Source organism: Triplophysa dalaica, chromosome 2 (assembly GCF_015846415.1).
Source record: "Triplophysa dalaica isolate WHDGS20190420 chromosome 2, ASM1584641v1, whole genome shotgun sequence".
NCBI lineage: Eukaryota > Metazoa > Chordata > Actinopteri > Cypriniformes > Nemacheilidae > Triplophysa > Triplophysa dalaica.
Genome location: NC_079543.1, coordinates 24,790,597 through 24,812,839, shown reverse-complemented (window position 1 = coordinate 24,812,839; position 22,243 = coordinate 24,790,597). Strand labels below are relative to the sequence as shown.

At 36.8% G+C, this 22,243-nt stretch overlaps 1 protein-coding gene across 1 annotated transcript in view; it reads left to right on the top strand.

Moving 5' to 3' along the window:
• The first annotated feature begins 8,687 nt into the window (after positions 1-8,687).
• elfn1b (extracellular leucine-rich repeat and fibronectin type III domain containing 1b) overlaps positions 8,688-22,243 on the top strand; it is a 73,349-nt gene continuing 59,793 nt past the window's right edge. Inside the window, exon 1 of the mRNA XM_056765943.1 lies at positions 8,688-8,944. The gene's annotated coding sequence lies outside the window, so the exon portion shown is untranslated. The remainder of the gene's footprint in view (positions 8,945-22,243) is intronic.

Below are 22,243 nucleotides of genomic sequence, written 5' to 3'. Positions count from 1 at the left end.
CTGGCGATTAGAATCAGATTCGTTTGGTGAACTGGTTCGTTTGAACGAATCGAATCATTAAAACGGTTCAGTTTTCGTCTTTTTATATTCAGAATCCAAATCGAATGAAAAGTGCCCATTTTAAAGGTAATATTTAAACAATTTGAAAATTATTGCTTTTTTATATAGGCCTAATCATGTCATGTTTTTACAATGTTTGTTAAAAGATTTACCTCTCGCAATTTGTATTATTACGTTTATTACTAGATTTACTTATTATTAATCATTTACTAATATTACAATGGCATACGTTCTGCAAGAATAATCAACGTCATAATACCGATTGAATCACATGGGTTCGAACAACTCTTCGAAAAGAACCGGCTGAAATGATTCATTCAAGAATCGGACATCAGCATGTCTTCACCCGTAACATTCAGGCCTCTGTTTACGCACTACTGCCACCTACTGCCCCGGAAACAACACAGCAGGAAAAATAACTTCAATTTCGAAAATCTTTATTTCAGTTATCCCATTGGAACCCGAGATAGAAAGTTATATCATGTTTAAGAAAACCATTAGAAATAATTGGATCTATCAAATTATTAGCATGGTTATTTTTATTCTTTTGTAGGCTACATTAACATCAGTCCAGCAGATGGCAGTTCAGTCTAATATGTGGGAGGAAAGGACAGGCCACACAAAACATTTCATTCAGTAGTCTGCTGTATGACACTTTTCTGTAATAAACATTTTTGATCTGTTATAAATTGGGTTATTTGTGTTTTCACTTTTTGTGAAACTATTGTATATTCTATATATATTTATTTAAACAAATTGATTTTTTGAATACTCACACGTTATAATATATTACAAGAACATCAACATGTTTTATTTTACTCTTGAAACTTGGCATAGATAACTTTGAATATTTGTATGCATTCTATCAGGCTACGGGAAAACAAAGAAGGGTATGTCAATGTTAAGTATTGCACACATTTTATGAACTACACATCTTATAAAGATGATAAATGGCTTTCGTTGCTTTAATTATCAATGTTAGGAGATTTGTTCTGAGCTGTGCTGTTATTAAACAATTTGACACAACAATCGTTCCCTCTAATTTTCACCCACGCTACAAAAGATTCCCCAAGAGAAATGAAAAAATCAAAGTAGGACTTACACTGCAAGCCTTAATGGTCGGAACATCACCTTGTGTGCCCACGCATTACCTGTAATGCTAGATGATAATCTCTGAAGCTCCATTTATTGCTGCTGTAATAATGGCGTGACAAATTATTCACAGACTTCACCCATACTTTGCATGAATCTTTCTCAAACCCTCCAGTCAATATTACATTAAACTTATGATAAAATGTATCACGCTTTTTAACATTTACCATTTTTATTATAATTTTTACCCACAATGCTTTGTGTCTAAACACATTGGTGGATTTATCTATCCATCATTAGAAACTATAAGATAGTTATTGCATTAAGTAGTAGGCCTAGCCGAATCTGTTAACCATTCTCCTATGCAGGTGTAATAAGCTTTCCAAAAACAAGCAGATATATTAAAAAAGCAGAATATTATTTTCTAGATAGACAAATTCACAAATTCTCTCTGTATAACTCTGATCTCAGAGCTTCTGTTACAGGCTCCCGATCCCAGTAAATGTAGGCTTATAGCCTGAGGTCAAGAAGAGAGCTGCAGAAATAGATTTCTGGTGCTATTACGTGATGAGATACACTTATATAGACATTTGTCCCCGATTATAAATAATTTTAGTAGATGGAAAATTTTTTAGCCATGCATAAGGGGATCTCAATAGAACGAGAAGTACATAAGAAGGGCCATTCTTTTTTTCTATACCAGGGGTTGCTATATGGGTTGCTAAGGTTTTTTAATACATTAATATATGTTACATCATGGATGCCGGAGTGTCAATTAATATTCCATAGCATCCCCCAATGAGTACAGAAAGTTTTATTCATTTTTTGTCAACCAGAAAAAAATAATTAATGCATTTTGGCATATCACTTTTATCCAAAGCAACTTATAGTGTATTTAAACTATCAATCAGTGCGTTTAATGGGAATCAACCCTTTGCACTGCTAATCTAATGACCTACCAGTTGAGCAGGAAGAAAACAAATCAAAACATTATAATACTGTACTTCTCCCCCACTTGCCCCCCACAAACGTCCCACATTTAACTCGTAGGGTTAAAGGTTTGTTAAATATATGCAACAGCAACTCGCCTTAACAATAACGTCATTATTTAAGAGCCACCCAGCATCCCTCCTTTTTGCTTCCCTCATCGTTTCCCTCTCCTTTTAATGTTGTACACACACGCACGCAGCTGGTCTCTGACGGGACAGCTGCTTCCCAGCGGGAATAATCAGTTTGACCTTGGGAACGCAATGCTTGCAGTAGTACAGTGCTGAGACACGGCCATTCACAGCGTTAGGCACCGAGCTGGAAAAATCTAAGACAAAAAAAATGTGCACGCACAGCAGGATCCACTCTACAAGAGACCCAAACACTGTATTTATGTGTGTGTGTGTGTAAGAGGGGGATGAAAGACTAGTCTAAGTTGTCTTTCATTCTTAAAACTATAATGAAACGGAAAGTCTCAGACTTAAGGTTTTTTCCTGTTCAAATTAGGAATGTGTCAGTGACGATCCAAAATGCCAATAGATGAAAGTCAGACACAAATTGCCTGCGTCTGGGTGTAAGAGCTATGCAATGAGAAACTGAAATAACCCCAAGTCACATTTATTCATTCTCTACCCAGGAATGAAATAAAACATTTATTCATTAAAGTCACTGTCAGTCTTCCAGAAAAATAACTTTCTGGGGCATTAAACACACACACATGCACACACACACACACACACACACGCACACAATATTGACACAAACTGGAAGTGAGGGGAAATAAATTAACTTTAGTGTAATCTATAGTTCTTTTCATTGGCTCTTCTCACTTTCACGTCCGAGATACATTTGTGCAGTTTTAATTTATTTCCTCCTTGCAGGTATTGCCCCATAGCACCTGTTGAAGTAGGCTACTATCCACTCACCAGCTTCACCAATAGAAATAAGGTTTCCATATTCTTTCCTTTCTGATTTTCTAACATTGTAAAGTTCATGTGTCACACCAGGACCCCAGCAATGAACATTTCTCATTTCTTTGCTTAATTCACATTGAGTCACTGGTACACATTCAAGCACTTTTCATCTGTCTACATCAGTTTTACAATCGGTCTGTGTCTGGGTATTGAGTCACGTCTCTCATCTGGAGGTCTGGTGTGTAATATGTTCTGTTGTGACACCTAAGAAGCATTTTCTATTATTGCGTGTGCAGTATTTATCACTTTATATTAACTTAGAAGACAGATATATAATTGTCCTTTTCCAAATTACTTTTAAAAGAGGACTTAAAAAGTGTGTGAATTCCTTTATTTAAAGGCACAGTTCAACCTAAATTGAAAATTCTGTCATCATTTACTCACCTCTTATCATATTACACCTGTGTGTTTTTCTTTCTTCTATAGAAGACAAAAGAAGATATTTTGAAGAAAGTTGCTGACCGAACAATGGCAGTAACCATCCACTTCTATTGTATGGATACAATATCAATGCAAGTCAATGGGTACCACTGTTGTTCGGATCCCAACATTCTTCAAAATATTTCCAAAAAGTTCTGAAATGACATTAGGGTCATCATTAATTTCTACTTTAAAGGAATAGTTCGGCTTCAAAATGAAAATTCTGACATAATTTACCCACCCTCTTGTCACTTCAAACTTGTTTGACTTTCTTTTCCCCTCAGAACACAAAAGAAGATATTTAGAAAAAGAAAACCGTTGGTCCCCATTGACCTGCTCATGTACTATTATTACCCTGTGTTGTGAGAAGTCAGATACAGATATAAATGTAGAGTCACTATCAGGATATGAAGACACTATAGTAACCCACCAATGAACATGAAAGGGAGCATATGAAAGAATTAAAAATAAAACTGTGAATATGCATGAGCGCGTGCTGTTTATGGACTGGCCAGGCGATGTCCTGCATAAATGCCCTTTGAAATGCAGTGAAAGCTTTGTAGCACAGCCATATGGCCCAAGATCAAAGAACAGACCAGACGCCATAGAAATCTTTGTTCATTCACATTTTCCAGAGACTGTGTGAGTACTGTATGTTTATGGAAAGCTGGGCCTCAATAACTGAAAAGTGCTAAGTAATGGCTGTATAGCAAAATGTTAAGTTGCAGCACTTCTTTATCACAGAAGAAAAGTGGATCGCTTGCACAGCAGGAGACATTTATGTAAGTTACCAACCTTTATGCCAATAAACAGCATACTGTAAATTTTAAACACTCACATATAATACAAAATAAAAAACAGGTGTTTAGGAGCAGGGTTGGAACTGAACTTTGCAGGAAATTGGACCTTCAGTTGCAGGGTTTGACATCTCTGAAATAAAGCTACACAATTAATATGAATATAGCATAGCCTTGAAAATGTGTTATCATTGTGAAGAGTTGGATAAGAAATAGTAGAGTTTTTAATGAAAGGATTTGGCTTTTGATGGAAAACTTTGGTCTGTGGAAACATTCTCCATTTGCTCTGCATTTAACCTAAACGCTGTTGAGATAGTAAGAGATGTTTTTCTACAGTATTGCACTGGGGGAAAAGTTAAATAAGCTTATATCTTAGGCAAACCTGTCCGAGAATCTGTTTTCCTTTGGCCCATTGGTCTTTACTATTACAACATCAGTGTGGCGTCTACTTAATACTACTTTAATAAAAAAAAGTTTATTTTGATGGATAGTGCATCTAAACACGAACATTCTGTCATGAATTACACACTCCCTCATTGCTCAAAACCTGTATAAATGTATTTGTTCTGCATAAAACAAGATATTTGAAAGAATAGTTAGCAATGTTGACATTTCAGGGACAAATTGAAATGATACTCTGAGGGGCCCCTTTACTTTTTGCTTTCCTAAATACCTCAAAATATCTTTGTATGTGTTAAACAGAAAAACAAATGGAAATTAAAAATGCCTCAGAAATGTCAGTTGCTAAGTTTCTTTCAAATATCTTGCTTTGTGTTCGACAGTACAAGGTCATTTATACAGGTTTGGAACAATGTGATGGTGAGTAATTCATGACAGAATTTTATTTTTGGGTGTACTACCCCTTTAAATGGTAAGCCTGTAAAATATGCTGCTATCTAAAATATTTTTTCCTGTAAAATTACAGGATAATACGATTTATATAATAATTATATCATCATTTTCAAAAATAAACTGTAATAAAATCCTGTTAAAATATGAATATTTCTGGCAGCTGGGGCACCAGAAATAAACTGTAAAATAACATTTGTTATTAATTTTTTATTTGTTAACAATTGTTTTCCTTGTAAAATTACATGGTTTCCCTGTTTTTCTTGTAAATTTACAGTCTTTTCTTGTAATTTCAAAAATACATGAACATCTCTAAAACAAGCCAGTAAAATTCTTTTTTTTACAGTATACGTCAAAAATCTCTAAACAAAATAATAATTAAAGAAATTTGTTTGTTTAAAATAAAAATGTGTTGGTCTGTTCAAATTAGCCTCATATAAAAATACACATTAAAGTTTATAAAATATGTCTATGTCTTTAGATGTACCATGCCTTCACAGAACCAAGTATTCATGTGCAGAGAATTCGAGCAGATCCGCACTTCAGCATGAATAGCCCAGAATTGGAGCCTCAAGCAAAATAGAGCTGATTGTAAATCAATACATAATAAATGTTACATTTTACCATTACATATAAAATCCACAATGGTAGAGAGGCTTGACAAAAGACACCGTCTAACAACCACCTCCAAATGTCATTTTACAGTCCGTTAAAAGCTTCCACAACACTATTGTATTATCTTCTTTGTGTACAAAGACACCATACCAAAAGCTCCAAAGACACTATTAAACACTATTAAAAACTCCATATAACTTGTGCTTTATATTGTATTCCAAGTCATAGTGTGGAAAAAATTAGGCAGACACTTGGTTCTCACCTTCATATCCAGCCCTAAGGCACTCTGTTTTTGTTTTATCTCTAATTATAGTACGCGCACCTAAATTGCCGCCACATTCAATAAGTCCTTTTACTGATCAAGGAAGCCGTAAGGAAAAGGAGATCGAATGCTTTTCCCTCCTCCTTCCACAACATAACCTCCCACTTCTTTTTCTCTCAGAATGGTGCCAAATGCGTGAGTGAGTAAGGAGATCATTTAAATGAGTGTTCAGGTAAGATGTGAGGGTGTCCCAGGATGTCTGGGCTAAATGCCAAACTCAAGAAGAAAAACATGGAGCGTTGATCTCTGGTTCCTTTTCTTTCCACTTTTTACTTCGTGCTTGTCTATCTGTTTGTCCAACACATAAATCACTTTTATGGTCTCAATACCTGTCAGTGTAACTGTATATAATAAACACATCACAGCCCTCTTAGACCAAACCATATGCCATGAGTGATGCTGTGATGTACTTTCAAAAGCCATCTGCTTGCCTGCATTGACTGACAGATATGTCAGTTTTGGAGGAGAATGTTCAAAATGCATGCTACTTACAAAATGGACAAAACACTGAACTTTTAATACAAATGTTTTTTTGGACAAAGTTATTTGGAACAAAAAAGAGAGCTACAGTATATAAGTTAATGTTAATAAAATGGATAGAAAAACTAAAAGCTAAATACAGACTACCTTGACACCAATTTCGTATGTAAATATTAATTGATCCTCTCATGTAGTACTATTTTATAGACATTCTCCTTGAGCTTTGTATTTGCTTTCGTTTTATTTTCCCCCCAAAGATTGGCATAGTTTATACTCCTACAACTATGCTACATACATGCAATTTATTCTATTTTATTATTTACATTTACGCAGTTGGCAGACGCTTTTATCCAAGTGAATTACGTTGCATTGTCTCATACATTTTATTTCTGTATATGTGCAATCCCCTGGGAACAAACCCATGACCTTGGCATTGTTAGTGCCATACTCCACTGAGCCACAGGAAAGCTATTTATTTTATTCATAACAACCACCCTGAACACCTTAGCAATCTCACGCTACACCATAGAAACCACTTGTGCAGCATTGATTATGTGACTTTGGTGTAGACAAATACTTTTCATATTTATGTTTATTAGACAGGCACAGAAAACCATATAAAAATTAAATTGCATGTACAAATAATTTTGTAAATTTTAGTTTGTTTATTTTACTTTTTTTATTTTAGCCTTGGTTGGGTACCTCCAAAGAACAATTCTGGAGTAAAAGCTGTAGTGGGTTTTAGTACAGTATGTCTCTTATGAAGCTAGAAAAAGAAAACGTTCCGGAACATGTCTGTTTCTTTTTCTGTAGAGGTGATTGTGTTGGGAAATCCTGTGATATTTTTGGAGCCCTGTGTACATCAGGTCTTGTGTGGAGAGTTTGTTCCGGTAAGGGAATTGGGAAAAGCAAGACTGCTCTCAGTTATAGATTTATGCAGTTTGCGTTAAGCTGTTTCTCAGAAATAGACATTTGTGATTGATCAACTATCAGCTCAACAATTTTGAACTGAATACATTTTAAAGGCTCTGTGTAATTGAATGTGACTCTACAGGGAGCCATAACTCACTTTGATGTGTGATCGCATTCGTTAAAAAAAAAAAGTGTGACTGTATTACTCAAATGATGTTTGAAAATGTGCCAAAAGTACAATTTTTGGGAACTTTTGTTCCTGAGCCGTAACCAGGAGTTAAATTTGAAAAGCCCTCCAAAAAGGACCTTTATGACATTTCAAAGTAATTATTTGATAGTGATGTCCGCGGGCCACATCTGCACTGCACTCGATCTAACATCGCAAATAAATTTGAAAAACCGATGCCCTTCGGGACACCAAGTATATAAAAATGGAGACTAAAACATTTTGTAGATTACAATACCAAGGCTCTATAAAATCTGGAAAGCCAATTTTTATTGTTTCGTTAAAAGTTTCACAAGCCTTGAGGTGAAGTACTGTGGAGAAGTTGATAATGCAGCAAAAGATTTCCTGATGATGAGATTTCACCATTTGCAGACATTTAAGGGAATGGTGCAAGTTTTGCTCAACATCATCTTGTTTCAATCTCTTATGGCTTGCATTGGTTCTTCTGTAGGTTTGGAAACACTTGAAGAAGAAAAAAAGATGACAATCATATCTGGATGAGGGGATATGCAACATTGCATCACCCTGCTGAAAAATACAATAGAAGGCATCACAGAAAATCTGATGGATTTAATGGCAACAAAGGGATTTTTATTGGGTTCGAAGGGTCTAAACTGGTTTATAGGAAATGTGTTCTACTGGTGGATTGTTATCTGGAAACACCATTAAATTTAACTGGAGTAAGACCCAAAAAACACATATGAATTTTGTGATGGGTTTAATGGTATACAACTCATGGTTCATACTGGCAGTGGAAACCATAAACATATTGTTTTTCATTCAGCAGTTTTTCTTCATATCAGTACTCTATTCATCTTAAAAAAAACGTTCGAAGTAAAAACAACCTGTCAATCATCTCCACACCCCCTCCCACCTCTCATCACACACGCTCAGTATGCATGTGAAACTGGTTGCTCAGTCCAGCCGCTTGGTGGAGAGAAGTGTATGCGCTCTGGCTAAGAGCGGGATAAACAGGCAAGGACGGCGGAAAAAATACCAACTCTCCATCACCCATTAGTCTCGAATGAATCACCGTGCGCTCTCCGGGACCGGGAGATTTGTAGCTGCCGCAGTGGTTTGTTCCAGCGGGCATTTGCTGCTTTCCACCCGGACGCGTACGCAGTGCTGGATTGTGCAGTTGAAGTGAACGAGGTCAGACCAACACTCTGTTCAAATAAAACCTTGAGACCCTGGCATGTTGTTTTAGAAGGTAAGGATGAGACCACATTCTTATTTGAGTCTTCAAGTTGCGCGAAATGTGAGTCGATCTCCAGCAGTCTGTGGTCAACTGGAGGTGTCAATATAGCGCAGTATGGATCTTCTTCATTGATAGTCGCTTATCGATTAGGCATTTGGGTAGTGCGCACCGGTCCCGGGGAGATTGTGAGATAGTAAGATACTGATTTCTTGGTGGACTATGGAGAAACATTTGGGTTCATACCTGTACCAAGGCCGCCTTATGAGGAAGGGCACAGGGAAATTAGTATTCTGAGTTACGTACTCCTTTGCGACTGCATCTGATCCAAGTGAGATAGATCCTATGATGCCTCATGGATGCGAATGAGAAAATTGCACAAAGAATGATACTCGCATGATTGAAACTATAGGTAAATTTCGGGCTATTTTTGACATTTCCTCCCCTGACTTATGCATGGTTTGTTATTCCATCCCCATAATGCCCCGTTCCAGGGAACGTTTAATATTTTTCAAACTTCTATGAAGGCTGTGTTTACATGCTGCTGTGCTGACCAAGAAAAATCTTAGAATGATTGAACCACAATTCAGTTAAGAGGTAGATCATACAGGACTCGGTCAAAGCGTAGCGCAATCCGAAACGGATCAAAACGCAATATTCTTAAAATGTGTTTGCTTCTAAAAGTTGAACGCACAGAAACGCTCACGGCGTGAGAGAGGACGGAACGCATAGCCAAAGGCATCTGTATGACGCGCGTGTCCATAGACACAACAATTAATGGAAGAGAACGCGTTCTGCGTGCGCAATCCCCGCGGCGGTGCGTTTCAGAACCCTGGACAGTGCCGGACTCGGCTGGGAATCATTTTACAAATACCGACATTTGAATTCGAGCTCAGTTGTAAACTGTTAACCCAAAAACTTGTAATGTCAACCCGATTCTTTAAAATACTTGCCAAAATCTTGCCAACGCAGAAGATGTATTACCCGGTTATCAGCTGAACTGGAGTTTTTTGTCTTCCTGGACAAAGGTAGGTCATCTATCTTTCAATAAATAAGACACCCTGCAATGCTTAATCCATTCGTTATTGTTCGTGTATGTACTGAATGTATGAATCGTCCAATTGACACTTTACAAATACATTTTGAATGTCTTAGTACTTCCTATAGATCGGGAGTCAAAGCAAAACGCTTTTACTTCTTAGCAAACAGTTAAGAGCTAACTGTTGTGTAAGATATTCACTTTAGAAGTATTCCATCATTAACACATTGAGCACACAGTACAGTTGATTCATATCATCTCACAGGCTGTCACTGTCAATTCATAAAATCACAGTGCTAAATTATAAAACAGACTAGTCTATCTAATAGGCAATAATCTTATAGCTACACATTCATGTATGTATTCAAATACACCAGACAGAGATATTAAATATGTAAATGATGCCATCGCTCAAAGCTTTATGTAATCTCCAATGTGTTCCTTCAAGCCCATGCATTTTAAGGATTCAGCATAATGGATGTGGCGTGAAAAACAACCTATAGATGTACTGTAATGAACAAACACATTTATGCAGTACTTTGAAAGATCAAAGGTCCTATCTCTAAATGGACACACTCTTTCTCACGCACTCCATCTCGCCCAAGATCACCAGATTCAGAAGCATGTCTACCTGCATTGGGAAAGAGAGAGATTCATTTCAGGGGAAGAGCTTAAACCGATTGCCAAGTTGCCAAACGGGGATGTGTTTTCAAGTTTTAAAATCTTATGTTTGGAATTTGAGTATTCCTGTGACATTGCAATATTGAAAACATATATATTATTGTTTCCAATCAGTATATAACGAAGCTACAAACAGATATATATATATATATATACATGTCATCACTGCCAGTCATTTCAGCTCCTAGATGTAACCTGTCCTGTAAAGTTGATCTCCAGCCATTATCAAACACACCTAAAAAACTCGGATTACTTGAAAATGACACGCAGTTGTGTGGGATTAGGACTGGAATTGAATTGTGCCGTTCAGCGGCCCTCCAGGGCCCAACCATCCCTTGAACCTTATCCAGCATCCTGGTTTTTAGTCTCTAAAGTGCCACCTGCATGATCGTAAAACTCCCTTCATCTCGAAATGTGTTTAGAGCTGCGTAAAAGGCAAGGCGGCACGCCTTCCGAGACGCACCGTTGCCATGGTTGCCTCGACTTTGATCGACGTTGAGGTGTGTGACACAAGACGCTAACTCATTACGTCCTCCGCGCATCAAACGGCTCTTGGCGTCTCGCAGGGCTCCGAGCTCATAAAAGAGTGTATTCCCCTGCTCTCAGCCGAGCTTGTTAGAGTCACTTTCAGATTGCCGTGACAGACGCGCTGTGTAATCAAGGAGTTATTGCACAGCGTCAGTGCGTCCCTCGCTTACCATACAAACCCATAACAGAAATCAAACCTCTCAACTCAGAATCCAGGCAACTGACCTATTGCACTGGAAGTATATAAAAAGCAGCGGCCTATTCATCGTACATCCGTGACATTCTGACCCTGTATGTCTCACTTTGTAAGGGGTCAATATCTCTCGACATTTCCTTGGATTAATGCACAACAAATCAGCATGGCGGAGTTTAGCCGTCCTCGCACATGCACGCGCGTGCAGAAGAAGCAGCGACAGGGAAGCGGATTAATACTGTGTCCACCTTTTGACCTAATTACATACTTATGAATATTTTACACGTTTTTATGCATGCAAATGGACTGTTGGTGAAATAGGACCTAGTATAATTGACTCGGGAAGTACTTTCTTCTCATCAAAAAGAAGCAGAAATGAATAAATGAAGAGAAATTATGCGTTTGAGGCTTTTTAATTAAAAGGCTTATTTAAGATCTTGGTCAAACAGGAGCATGAACGGATGCAAATATAGAAGGAATTAAAGAGATGTGAAAGAGCCGTATCAGATGATTATATACTTACTTTACCTAAGATGTAACAGCAACCAGGGGTGGAACAAAATAGATAAAAACATGAATGTAATATTTTTTCAGCATATATGATTGAGTAGAGCTTACTGTGTGGTTTACATATGTCTCTGGTCTTTGTGTTTGGTGTCAGATGCGAAACAGCCCACTGAGTGATGAAGTATGATCTCATTAGAGCTGTCACTGCGTTTGACATGACCCGTTCAATTCCTTCACCTTGACTTCCTAATTCACACGTGTCTCTTTTGCTCTTTGTGAGGGTCCTATGAAAGGCAGGTAACATAGAAAGAAGATTGAGAGTCGAAAAGTCATCCATTAAACAGAGAAATCTGTCAGTCGGACCCCCGAGGTTTTGTGGGGGCTGGTGAAAATCCAGAGGCGTTCTGCTCCATTGTCGACAAGAGCCTTTTTCTGACTTCTCCTTTAATGATGAAAGCGTGTGCACGTGTTAAGGCCGAGGCTTTCAGGTTCTTTAGCTGTTTTTCCCTTTGTTCTTACTTCCGCACTTGCTAAGCCTGTTTTTTTGTTCCGCATCAGTTCTTTAACCCAGGAGATCCAACACTGAGCTGTTTAATTGACGCTCTTTGCCGCTCCAGCTTTCTCCAATTAAAGCCAGTGCACTTTCTGCTGGTGCCGAAACGCATTGGGGCAAATCTGCGTAAAATGAATGGCTTTTACTCTTAATCCAGTTATTAGTGGAGATCTATTCTTCGCTTCTGGATTTTTAATAACCTAAGGCGTTGAACCTTTTCACTGCCCCTCTAGCATCTACCGCGTATCCCCCAGAGCGCATCCACAATGCTGCGGCCTGACTCGTTTTTAACATACGGAAATTCCCTTGATCAATTCAATTTCGGACAATGTTGATGGCCTACGGCCCATTTGTGGTCGGTCTTGCATGATTAGACTTTCAGTGTTTTTGCATTTTCTTTTTTCTCAGAGCATAATGCTTAGATTTTAGTGCCTTGTGTATAAGGACCTTACAAGCGAATGAATGTGATTCGCGAAAAAAAGTTACATATAAATAGTTCAGGTTAACAGGGTAAGCATCACTGTTTATATTGTACTGTACATCCAAGCACTGGATGAAGGATTACAGAAAGATATGAGTACATGACTTACTAAACTAAAACTAGGTTTCATTTATTATAAAACACAGTAAATTTGAACATTTGAAAATATTTTCATTTTTTGAGTTGAAGTAAATTTTTACAGTGAACACACCAGCAATCAACCGACAACCACCACTAGAGATCCAGGGCTAAAATAATACTCAAAATATTAAAATAAACAAATACTAGAGCCTGACCAACGTGGAAGAATACTATACACAAGACGTTTTCAAGCCTAAAGCCAGCTGAACCCTTTGACTTAAATTATTTACTCAAATGTCCAATGAAATAAATATTTAAATGATTGAATAGGACATTTGCATGTTTAACTTCAAAAAACCCCTGCAATTCCCATTTCAAAAAACCCCTATTGCGAAACATTGGTAGACAATATGCAGTTAAACTGCATTAAAATTCCTAGACACTATAAAGTTTTTAAATCGCACTAAAGTAAATACTGTGGGAGTATACTAAAGTAAACTAGCAAATAAGTGATTTATCATTTTTTTATGTTGGGAGACATATAGCTTGAACAAATAATTCAAACAAATAAACATAGAACGTCAGTCATTACACAACAGTTTAACTGGCACTTTAAAGAGATGGTGATGTGAAAGGTAAAAACCAGTTGTGTGGACCGGCTTGGAAAATTGGATACACCTGAATGCTTTGACGTCTCAGGAGAAGTCCTGCCATCTTCTCTGACTTCCAAGGCTTTAGCTCCTCTAACTCAGACCGCAATGAGAAGCACTTTTAAATAAACATTGAGGCGTTGTATTGCAAGTTTAACAAAGCATTAGACGTGAGAACTTTTAAACATTCAGTTATGATTTAGGTTGTTGCCAAGAATAAAGGAGGTATACTGAAAGTTTGCTGAGGTAAACAGGAAAACTTGTTGATGAACCTGTACACTTGATGATGAAATATGATAAACCCGAACACAGATCTTTAAAAAGCTACAATCTTCACCACAAGCTCCCATACATTAACACTGTGGCCTGAGTTGTTTAGAGCAGATAAGACCGAATCACATAGGAAACCTCTGCCATCTCAACGCCTTGTTTCCCATGAACACTTCAATTTCGTAAAGTAAAGATGAGGTTAATTCTGAGATCGTATCACACACGGAAAGCAAACTGTGACTAATAGAAACGATCACATTGGCATTTATGGGACACTGGCGTCAACCTTGTGCTCTGACAGGACAAAAGATTTGGAGAAGCAAACATTTCTTTTTGTATTTGTTTCAGTGCTCTGAATAACGACTTGAAGAGAAAATATTGTAAAATATAAAATTAGCATCTAACACTGCAAAAATATATTATTCTTATATTTAAGATACATATTTAAGTTTTCTCCAAACATGATAAATGCGCTTGAGAAGCAAGTAGAGAGTTTTATAAGAACAGAACAGTTTTCTGTGAAAAAATCTCATCTTACAGTAAATGCAAGTCAATTTATCTTATCTTGAATGAAAACAAACAACAGTGTGGTTTGTTACGGTGATAAATAGTGCACTGTCTTTCTTTATACGATTCTTCTAAATCTTTGTTCTTATAGGACAAAAGTTTTCTACCTCAGAGGCTATTTCCCCCATTTGTTGTTATTTCCTGAAAACCAAGACAAAAAGATTAAAGAGGATAAATGATTATTTTCTGATTTCTGATGACCTCATAAAAATCCTGCAGTACAGAATACAAAACTGTACTCAAGGTATCCATACATATGTATCACAACTCTACCTTTATTTAACACACGACTCAAAGCATTGGCTTAGCAGTGAGGTCCTAGGGTGCATCAGAACAGGAGACATAAAAAATGTAAAGCTATCTGGGTCCACAGACCGAAGTTAGAAACTACCGCTGTACACGAACACTTGTGCTCCAGATTGCTTAATGAACATCATTTCATGATGGGAATATCTCGTTCGCCTCATGAAAATGAACCTTCAGTAATTTCGTTCATTTACTTTAATCTTTCTTTTCTATATAAATTTTATAGCACGAGGTCAGAGAGGTGTGCCTTAGCCCCGGGCGCTGACTAATTAAAGATATGTGAGGTAATGACTCATCATGCACAGAGACTCAAAAGTCTCATTTCCCTTCTATGTCTTAATAAGGGTAATGACAGTCCAACTTATCCTGAATAACAATAAACTGTAGGCAAAATGGTAAAGGAAAAGTTAATTGTGCAGTTTTTATATGGTCTTGAAAACTGAAAGTAATGAATATCATTGGAAAAAATCCCTATTTACCGTAATATGTGTATTTTTTCCTGCCCACGGTACATATTATAAACACATTTATTTAAAATATCATTCTGTTTAATTTAATTCCCTTTTTGTATGTGTGGCTTAAAAGTCCATACGCTTTTCAGGGCCACTGTGAAATTTCACTTTATAGTTTTTGCTTAGAATGTTATAAATCAATGTCACATTAAAATAAACAACTTTGAATTTTTATGGATTTATTATTATTAAAATACAACATCATCTTACTGCAGAATTTTTAATTCAATAAAATGCGAGTTAATGGACTTACACTTTCGGTAAAACACTCTATTAAACTTTTAACATTTCCCAAAACTTTTCAAAGACATGAAAAAAGTTTAGCTCCCCCGCATGCAATTTTCGATGCTGTAAATTATATTTATTGCATCATTCGCTCCAGTTACATAAGACATTCAATTTGACACTCTTATTTCTTATGTAGTGCAACTTTAGAGTCATTACTAAACCACGTCTGGCCATAAAAAAATCAATTACTTTTAAAAACCATTTATAGTAAACTAGTCAGATTATGTATAAATATAGAACTTCAGACAGCGAAGACAACCATCTCTTAGAGCGGTAGAGCAGGTAAATGTAATTAAGGTAAATTTAAGCTTTGTGTAGCGGTAGATATTTCCCCCGTGGCGATGGAGAAAGGGAGCGAGTTCGTGACTGAGTGAGAGTTTGCTTTTCAAAGAGGTGTATGGGAAAACAAAAGCAATGATTAGACAAGGACGCCAAGTTATGATGCATTACTCTATACGATTTGCACGGTAAGACTCATTAGGTTATAATGAAAGCATTACTGTCGTGTTAGTCTACCCATGCGGACATCGGGAGAGCATTGAGTTTGGATGTAATCTTTTGTGACTGGCGTATAACTGGTCATTACTGTAACTGACAACATTTGTTTACCTTAGCCGTTGTTTTCTGTTTCAGATGTAAGTGTTTTTTTTTTGTGTTTGACTGTCTGTGTTTCCACAAGGTAATAACTGGTTAAGTATAATTTCTTTCACGTTGTGTAACATTTGAGAATGTCTTAGTATTTTACAAATCTCCTTTTTGCTTTAGTGACAGCGTGATCCTAAGAAGTACACAAATAAGAACTTCATAATGTTTGATGTCATCCCAGCATGGTGTGGAAATGCATCTTGTGTGCTTAATGAAAGTAAAGAAAAGGTATACATGGATAATGTAACAAATGTGCTTACTGTGCATTTTATCAGCGCCTTTAAATAACGCAGATTCTTCACGTACTTTCAGAAAAAAAGGTTTAAAATTGTAGCTTGTCTGTCGCTGGGGTGGTACACTAAGGTACTTTTACAGATATACAAACATAATATAATGTAAGGGGTTCAAAGGTAGAGTTAAATGTTTTGTATCCCTAATATTTAACTGGTACACAAAAGATCCTTGGGGTAAAATAAAGCACCCAAAAATGGTACAACATTTTATGTTTTGTATACCCGTAAATGTACAAAAAGGAAACTTTAAGGGTACCACCAGAGACAGAAAAGGTTTTAAACCTTTTTTCTTACAATATTGTATATATGCTTTTTAAACTTTAGTCTTTGATTTAAACTTGAATCCTAAAATTCAAATAAGATTTGAATTTTCTTATTCAAAAGTGCCCAAACGTCTAAAAGCCCAAAAGAGAATGAGCTATTCTGCGAAATAATGTCAAATAATACCCCCAAAAATCCATCATTTATTTGAGAAAAGATACATCAGTGAGTTTGAGCTGTGTGCATACATATACACTATTTTTTATAACGCTGTGTACAGGAAAATGAAAATCTTGAAAGCACAATCACGGATGCGATTTGGAGCTGTGTGCATATTATTACATGCACTACTTTCTTATACAGCTGTGTTCAGGAAAATGAAAGTCTTGAAGCACAATCACGGAGGAAAAAGACAATTGGGTGACTGAATTGACTTTCAGAGTGCATGAAATAATAAGAGCTATAATAAAACCAAATCAAAAGAAAGAGCGACTCATTTCACTGGTGACAGGAAATGTCACCTTCATGGAAATGCAGGGCAGAACACAACGATTTTAAAGACACAGAATTCAATCATCAGCTTGTCCATACAATATGCCTACCAGTCTTAAGTAAATAAAGTAGTTTGGAAACGTGCTCAATGGGGTATCGTGAATATTGACTGTTTTTCTTAAATACTATTTAATATGTCTTACCAACATCTTGTTATAGGGGTCTGGTCGGATATAGGCTAAATAAAATTGATCGGCAAAAATGAAAACTATTGTAATTTATTCACCCTCATGTCATTCCAAACCTATATGACTTTCTTTCTTCTGCAGAACAAAGAAAAAAGATATTTTGAAGAACGTTGATAACCAAACAACATTGGACCCAATTGACTTCCATTGTTTGGACACATGCCTCGGTGGATGTGAGTCTATACAATGGAAATCTTTGATCTTTTTAAAGTAACATCAGGACATTTTTTCTATGTTTTGTACAGTACTGAACACAAAAAATAAGTGAAAGAAACTGTCATGACGTCTCCTACCCTTTATATTAAATTGTAAGAACTCTTATATGTATCTTGCTTCATCAATAATTGTAAGAGAAATTTTATAAATTCTACAGACCCAAATCCAAATAGGTCCATTTTGTCTGACAAAAGGAAAACATGATTCCGATCTTATTTAATATTCTCCTTGGAGTCAACATGAAACGGCATTCACAATTCTTATTCCATAATGTGACGTATTTCCATGTGAAACTGCTTTTACCGTTCTTGACTGGATCATAAAAAGGATGTGTTATATAACATATGAATTTCTTATTGCAAAACAACTTGATAATGTAGGAAAAAACGCTATTTCAAATAAAGATTGCACAGACAAAAATATATTTCGTGCATAACAAGATCTGAAACGTGTACAATGTTATTCGATTTTGATTTCTTTGTGAAAAAACAGGTTTACTTTCATAACTTATAAAATGAGACCTAAAGGCAAACCTGAAATCAAGGCAGTAACTGGGTCATATTCGCTGATACTTGGTGCGAAAAATGTAGGTTTTCTCGTCAGTTCCTTACATAATGTTTTAAATGAACGTGCTTTACACAAGGAGCGCTGTTTGTGTTTTGTCAGGCCTCCTGTTTCTGTTCATTCCGTTGTTTCCTAAATGGGAGCAAAAGAGATGTGAATGTAAGATTTGAATCATTCATCCTGCATCTGTCGCTATCTGTCTCTGATTATCAGACCCTCCATTCATAATTAAAGGCAGAAAACTCCAAGTAGTCAACTGCAGGGAAACAAGGGCTCCTGTTGCCATAGAAACAAACTACATCGGAAAACTTCAGAGTATGCGAGCATTTGGACGAGCATGATGGTGAGAGAGAAAAAGATGGGGCAAGAAAGTGAGAGAGAGCTAAACCCATGTGAGAGCGTGCTGATCGAGATGCCGCCTCCAATGGATGTCAAGATATATGTGCGGGTTTGTGAAACACTTTAAAGTTCTGTAAAATGTTGGTTGAAGGGAATTTTTGGGCCTTATGCTTAAATTCTCCTTATCTCTGAACTAAGCGTGTCATCTACCATTAGGAAGCAAAAATCTTGCAGGTTCTCTTAGACAGAGTCAAACTTGTATGGCAGAACAAAAAGGAGATATTTAGAAGAATGTTGGTAACCGAACAAACGTTCACTTTCAATTGTATGAACACAATACCAATGGCTACCTTTATTGTTCGGATACCAACATGCTTCAAAATATCTTCTTTTGTGTTCTGCAGAAGAAAGAAAGTCATGCGTGTTTGAAATGACAAAAGGGTGTAAAAGATAACAGAATTTTCCTTTTTGGTTGAACTGTCACTTTAAGAACCATATACCAGTAACTATTATAGAGGGTCAATTCCAGCGTTATGGATGTGACATTTTGCGTTATGGACGTGACATAAAAATGCTCAGAGAATGAATCTGTTACATTTCTATTGAACCATCTGTTTATATTTAACTGAACCCTTGTTGATAGAGTCTAAAGGAAATAAACATGCGTGACAAAGAAGGATGCGGTTTTTGGGAGACGATAAACTTTGTAGGATTTCTGTAAAATAAAATGCACAATCCTGAAGCAATAATACCCAATGAATGGAGAAGGGATCCTCTTTATAAAACATAAAATAGTTATTTTATATAATTTTCATGTGTCCATTTATGAGGAATATGTAGCGTTATGAATGTGACAATCCTGAAAATGGCACATACCTGACTATGAAAAATCATGCACTAAAAATAAAACAAATGCTTTACAAATTAGAAGAGATATCTCACAAGGGTATTTGATCCACCAAATGTTAAAATCTGTGCTGTTACCATAAAAAAAACATGCTGGTAAAAACAAACAAAATTTGTGGTAAGTTTGACATTTTCACGGAATTCCCCAGAGGTTTTCTTTTGATAGAAAGTATATAATAGATATAACGTAAGCATGGAGATATCAAGGAGAGAGATCCAATTCCGTCAACCGGCTGATCACGTGACACATGTGACTCAACTGGAACATGGAGTCCAAATGCGATGTAAAATTTTGATGAGACATGCATAACAGTTACTGTAGCACTTCAACAAGGGCTGGTGCACAGAAAGGTTACGATACGTCTTTGCAGCTTTACAGTGTGGAACAGTAGCTGCATCAATTTTAGAGCTGTTGCTACGCTAACTCTATTTAAGACACAGTTTCAGATGACGAAAGTCCATCATTTGACATTGCACGAGTCACGCAGACAGTTTTATCGCACTGCCATTCACTAGATTTAATTGACATGCCCCCCCAGCCAGTAGGTGTGGACGTTTTACAGAGTGTGGGTGTTGTTCTCTCCAATCAGATCAGTGTGTTAGAAGCAGATAGTGTCAGCAACACTGGGTGCGAGTGTGTGTGAAATACTAATGATGTCTTACTGTACAACCTCAAAGTCATTTTTACACAGAGTCGGTCAGATCTGAGTGAAACTTTTGACAATTTTAACAATATGCGTGATTGTATTTTTTATATGATTGAGTTGTCAATGGCGATTGAATATTAAAGTTCAGTCATCTCTAATGAGCTTTGAATGTGAATGAGCTCAGGGCTGCAATGAAAGAGGTTAAGCTGTTATTAGTGTTTGCTGAGGCAAGCATTACTACTTTTGCACTTAGGTTTAGGGGTCGAGTTCAAATTCTTAACCCTAACCCAAAACTTCGATGCATAGCTTGTGAAACATGTATGTGTTATATCTATGGCTTGGTGAGGAGAGGCGTTGGGGTGGAAAGTAATCGCCTAGCAGTGACCCACAACACTTTGGCAACTACACAAGTACCCTAGCATCGCAAGGCTACTTTGTACAAGTATGCACTACTTGTACGCACTATCAATTCCTATATATAAGCCGTTAAAAATCCGGTTGTTTACTTTAATGTAAATACGTTTTGTGTATTTGCGAGTATTAGCGTTATACTCAAGCAGCAGGGACCTGTGCATGTTTGTTTGTGTGCATTAATATTTTGCTTACAGGGCGTTTTCATAAACAACTTCCCGTTATGAAATGTGATTTACATATTTCTGCTGGAGAGAATGTCAATGTGGACCCGTGCTGTCACAACGTTTTGTCAGGATTTGCATTTACTCCCATCACTGGATGGATGTGTGTCCAAACATAGTTGAACTCCTTTCATTGCCTGACATGTGTTCCACACACACAGTTTGATCTCTTTGTTTGAAATGTCACAGTCTTGTGGTTCTGAATGCTGTGTCTCTCCAGTCTTCCAATTGCTTCAACGTCATTTGATTTCAATGTCATTAAAATGGATTTCTAAGGTTCTCGTTGGGAGAGAATTATGCAAATACAGTATTTACTGTAATTCTTGGTCAGGTTGGCAGTTTTGTGTGCGGTGTGTCAGGTGGTAAGCGAAGCCTGGTTCACAAACTGTGTCTATTTGAACGATATAATGAAAGAAGTTGGGGAAGGCTGGGCAATAGTTAATTGTTTCACCGTTGTTAGAATCCGAGTTGAAGGACGTTGAGCAATTTATGAAGAAAAAACAGCCAATAAGAGCTAAAAACATAAAACATCGAGAATTGGCACAAATTCCAGTCGTGTTACTGCATAGTTTTTTAGTTTACTAATTCATTAAGTGCCTATATTGTACTATATATTGATTATCCTATAAATGTTAGCTTATTATTGAAATACTTGAGCTCTGCATGATGTTACATAAAGCTAACATACTCACAGACTGTAGTGTCTCTGTTTCCAACTCAACAGCTTGCTTTGAAGTTTGTGATCAAGAAGTGTGATGTGTTTCTTTAAGGCCATGGCTTTCTTCCACAGTCTTAATCTGATTTTTAGGAAGATAATTGTGTCTTAAACGCTTTGATCTCATTTCAAGGGGAGCGGGTCCTTTTTAACTGAAAAAGAGATTAACATTTAAAAAGATGAAAAAGTGAGACAGAGAGAATTGAGAATTGTGTGTGTTTATTGAAGCTTACTGTGTCTAAGAACCATGCTACAGTATGCACCTCTTCACATAAATGAAAACAAATGTTAAACATGTAAAGCATTATTCAATAAAGCTTTGATTAGTCTCATAACTGATTATACTGCAGAGCTTCATTACCATGAATTGAATGCGGCAATATACACCGCAAAAATATTGTAAAGTGCATGTCTGACGTGATGCAAATTTCATTTTTATGTAAGTTTCTTTTGAATGATGTGTGCCGAGGCCATCGGCGTCTTATGAAACCGTTAAAATGACACAGGCTGAGCCAAAGATCTCTTTGTATTACAGACAGACACACACTCACCGATTCCGTTTATACTTTTCTGCCTCTCTTAAGGCCTGTGATGTGAATTTGAAATAGGAGTTCCAACAGCGTTTGAGCTGCAAGGTCGACCGCCAGCTTTAGGAAACACATGCGTGAAAGGCTATAAAAAGGTCATAAATCTGATG